Below are 4,917 nucleotides of genomic sequence, written 5' to 3'. Positions count from 1 at the left end.
GTCAAGCTCTATTTCAGTGTTCTAGTGGTAGGTTTTGCAGCGAGCCATGTTTTACAATGACCTCAAATGCCTCACGCCTTCATTGCCATGACCACATTGTCCAAGCCAATTACTGTTCCTTGGCAGTTTGCTTGGCTAACTTGGGTTTTCTCAGTGAAATATGTGACTCAAAGTTGCCCAGGTAGATTCTGGGGTGGAAACTCTTACTCCCAATTTGGAGTCACTTTTAGGACTCAGTAAGTAAGCATATGTTCATTAGTAGAGTCATCAAGAGTGTCCTTTCTGGTGGCGTGGTGGGTTAATGCATGGCACTAGGAAGCTAAGGCAGCACTTCACCCCGGAGGTGACCCACATGGCTCAGCAGACCTCTCCTGACCTACCTGCTGCTCCCCTCAGCTGGGTACTTCGTCCATCTTCCTGCTATGCTCCCCACTCTGACTATGTGAATCCTCTCATCACCCTGCACCTTTGGCCTGTACCCCAGTTCTTGTGTGTATAAATAAATAAATCTTTTTTAAAAATCAGCAAGGGACATGATTTGTGGGTTTTTGAACTTTCCTGTGTAGCTACTGGACCCAAACCTGTTCTTTGCTGACCTTGGGTTACATTCAGTTTGGTATTTTGCCTGTGGATATGATCTATTTTAACAGAAGAGTTTATATTGGGATTTGTTTGCCATAGATGGCCAGCTTACGCCTGCTGCTCTTTTTGACTTTCCTTCAGTTGAATGTGAACAAATACAAATAATTAATTGGAAAATCTGTCAGTTCATCATTTCTATGTAACTAGCCCTAAATACAGTTGCTTTGAACCACAGTAGGCAGCTTCTCACAGCTGACTGTGTTTCCAGTCAGTGAGATGTTTTCCTGGTCTCACTTGGGCTCACCCATGTGCTCAGAGCCCCAGACTAGCCCATGTGACGGGGGCCTCGGTAGTGGCCTGGGCCTGTCATCGTCCAGGATTGAGCTGGGGCTTCTGTCCACGGGCAATGCTAGGCCAAGAGGGCAGAGATGGGCATTGTGTGGAATGGCCTCTTGAAGGCCAACCTCTGGACCCCCCCACCCCTGCTCCATCAGCATGTTCCCTCAGCCACAGTCAGCCACACAGCCACTCTAGGTAGAAGGAGTAATAAAAGAGACTCCATCTTCTAGAGGACAGGCTGGAAAATCATCTTCCTAAGTCTCACACACACCACACATTCACCCCGGTGTTACGTTCGTATTCCATTGCAGATTTCCCACGACCTAAAAGGAGACTGTTTCTATGTGGTATGGCTTGATAGATCATTCTTGGATTTGAGAAGGCTATTGCCATTGCTTTACATGGGAAATCTTTTGAGCCCCTTCAGACCCCAAAAAATAACCTACAAATCCTACTGAATAACACATAAAATGAGGTTTCTGAAGTTAAAAGGGAGAAAGAAGAAATGGTCAAAGGATATAAGGAAAGGTGGGGGATATGTTTGCAATTGGGGAGCAAATTTTCCTGCCACTTCCTTTCCATACAAAGTTGGAGGTCGAGACTCTTTCATCTTCAGCTGTCTCTATCTCTTTAAGCTTACATCGGAGTGTTTCACCAACACAATGTCTTTAAAACATGCAATTCCCTTGATTCTGATTAGGGTTAAGTCTATGCCTCCAAAATCACATCTTTATTCTTTCTGGGGAAAGACCTGTCTTTACTTTGTGCTGAGTGTCAGTTTGCTGTGGGATATACCCCTAAGGTCTTTGTCTAGCTGAGGAGGTCTCTTACCACTGGCTTAAAGTTGTCTAAAACCTTAATAAAGGGCCTTACCCTTGATGGATTTTTTTTTTTAAAGATTTTATTTATTTGTGCATACAGAACTGGGGTACAGGCCAGAGGCTCAGGGGCGGTGAGAGGCTTCACCAGAGACAGAGTGGGCAACAGAACAGGCAGATGGTCAAAGTACACTGCTGAGGGGAGCAGCGGGCGGGTCAGGAGAGGTCTGCCGCACCATGTGGTCACCTCCGGGGCTGGTGGGAATTGATCTCATGCGGAAGCGGCTTTAGATTCTCAGTGCTGTGCTTTAACCCACTGAGCCACCAGGGAGGGCCACCCTTGATGGATTTTTAACCCCATTTCTTATTTCACTTGTAGAATTTTTTTTGGGGGGGGAAACAGGGGAAAATAGCTAGAAATGAAAGACAGCTTTCTAACCAAGCATGTCCCAAACTTTCTATATTTCCTCTAAATTTTGCTTGTAGAGCAGGCGGTTCTTCCTTAGCTCATATTTCTCTTCATGTACTTTATCACAGGCAGCCAGAAGTCAACTGGCACCATCAGTTCCATCCCGAGTGCCCTTGGCCAGATCCATGAATTCAGTGGGCAGAGCTTTCTTCCAAGCTCCCTGGGGTGAGAGTTCAGGGGGCTCTGGACTACATGACCTGGTGGCCTTTTCCCCAGCCTCCAGAGGCACTATCCTCACCTCTCATTAGTGTCATCCTTCCCACCTCCGTCCACCTGCTAGTCCACAGCCAATGCCACTATTTTGAGGCTTTTGTTGCTATAACACCTCATTTTACATTACTTACTGAGATGGTGAATTTCATGTGTCAATGTGACCTGAGTCTCAGGGTGTCTAAATATTTGAACAAACATTATCCCGGGTATATCTGTGGGAGTGTTTCTGGACAAGATCAACATTCAAATGGGGGAGGTTGAAAAGCTGATTGCATTTCCTAATGTGGGTGGGCCTTGTCTCATCAGTTGAAGATCCAACTAGAACGAAATAGCTAAGTCTCTGGAAAATAAGAGGAAATTCCTCTCACACAACTGTTGAGGTGGGTCCCAGTCTTTTGTAACCTTCAGACTTGAGCTAAAACATAGGCCCTCCTTGGTTTTCAAGAATGCTGTATTTTAGATTGGAACTTAACCCATCAGCTCAACAAGGTCTCACTCTAGCTGGCTGACTGCAGGTCTGGGGGAAGTTCAGCCTTCATGGCCTCATGTGCCAATTCCTGTTGGTGATATCTCTCTAGAGAACACAAAGACATCAACAACGTCTATGTGTCAGCTATTGCCTCATGTCAAAACATGCCCCAGACTTAGGGACTTCAAGCATGAGGAGACAAACTTTTGTAAAAAGCAAGATAGTAAATAAATAGTTTAGATCTTTCAGGCCATATGGTCTCTGTCGCAACTACTTAACTTCTGCTATTGTAGCAAACAGCAATCACAAAAAATATGTCACGAATGAGCGTGGGCATATTCCTGTAAGACTTTATTTCCCAAACATGTGGCTGGTCAGCCTTGGCCCACAGACCCTGACTTCAAAACACCATTTATTGCTTTTCCTGACTCTGTTCAAAGGCTCAGTGCTGCCTATTACCCTGGACTTTCTCTCCACCTGGTCTCTCAACTCTCAAAATCCTGCTGGGTTTCCTCCTACAGTGGCTGGAACATTCTAAAGTCGCAGGCAGAAGCTGCCAGGCCTGTTGAGGCCTCAGCTCCAGGAGAGTCACGCTGTCTGCCATGGCTAGACAGGGTCTACCAGGGCCAAGGGGCAGGGAGGGACTGCCCCTGTGGAGTCAGGAGGGAGCCGCCCAGTGTCCGCATCAATGTTTCAGTCTGTCTTAGACACGGACAGTCACACCTCTGCCGACAGACAGAAACCTACCGGATGTGGGCTGTTTAGGGCCCTGGCGACCAGCGGAGAGCAGGAAGCCAGTTCACCAGCCATGAAACCAAACTCCCTCCTCAGCTTGGCCTGTGTCCTTTCCAGGATCATTGTCTCATTGAGAAGGTAGCCGGACATCAGAAGACATATTCGTTGAACCTAGAAAGTGAAGACTTTAGGCTATGGGATGCGCCCATGTCCGTCCAGAGGGGCAAAGGAAATCCTGCAATTTGTGTCATTCTGCTTATAATAAAGGCTGTAGGCGATACGGTGGAGCCTCTTTACGCCTGCCATGGAGGTACCACCCGGGGCCTCCTGGCGTGATGCGACACTCCAGAGGTTTTAATCGTTTGACGGGTCAGCAGAACTCTGCCGGTGTTCCAGATTTTTGACTTTCTCTTGAAAACATCTCTGAGCATTTTCATGTCTCTATTTCTTTCCCAAGCTGAAATGTTAAACAAAAAAATTAAAATTCTTTGTGGATCCCGGGCGGCGCCTACTTCCCATGAAATATCGATCTTGCTGTATTTCAATAAAATGCTTTCAGATCCATTTCTAACAGATGCACATTTAGCGGCTGTGGGCCTGGGATGCATAAAGCCAAAGACAAAACATTTATGGATATGTAAGAATGTATTTTATCCTTAAATGAAAGTTCCACATAAAATATAGATGAATTAAATGCACGTCTCTAGAGGCTAAGAAAAGTGGCGTCTGGAAACATCTCTTTCTTCTGCTCAAACTGTTCTTCTCTGAAGTCGCCACGGCAGAAAGTCCTCATTAAAATGTAAGAAAATGGAACCTACCCACGGCAGCAATTCATCTTCCACAGAGAATGCAAATATGGCTGATTATCTGTTGTTTAAAAGTGTTGATTTTTGATGACTCTTTGATTAGGTGATTTGTCATTGGAAAGACAAAGCCAGATACAGAATTCATTTTCCAGGATGACTTTTCCCAAAGAGCTGTAGCAGCATCACGGGCCATGAGGACTTAAGAACTCTTGTTCCCTGTGAAGGCTTTAAATCAAAAGTATTAAGTAGAGCTTAAGCCCCATGTCATTCTAAATTCCAAGTTTTAGCTCCATGAAGCATGGGTTTTATGATGGAAATGACAACTGACCCTCATCTGTAACAGATGCAGGAAACTAACTTTGTGGCCTCTCAGCCAGTCGTGTGGACAGACGAGGTCTGGATGACTAGGCAGGCAGGCATGAAATCGCCGGCCCGCCGCGGCTCCTGAGGGTTTCCCAGCTGTCCCCTCAGAGCCCAGCTCACAGC

Source organism: Condylura cristata, unplaced genomic scaffold (assembly GCF_000260355.1).
Source record: "Condylura cristata isolate star-nosed mole 26May11 unplaced genomic scaffold, ConCri1.0 scaffold00011, whole genome shotgun sequence".
NCBI classification, from domain to species: domain Eukaryota; kingdom Metazoa; phylum Chordata; class Mammalia; order Eulipotyphla; family Talpidae; genus Condylura; species Condylura cristata.
This window is presented reverse-complemented; position numbering follows the sequence as displayed.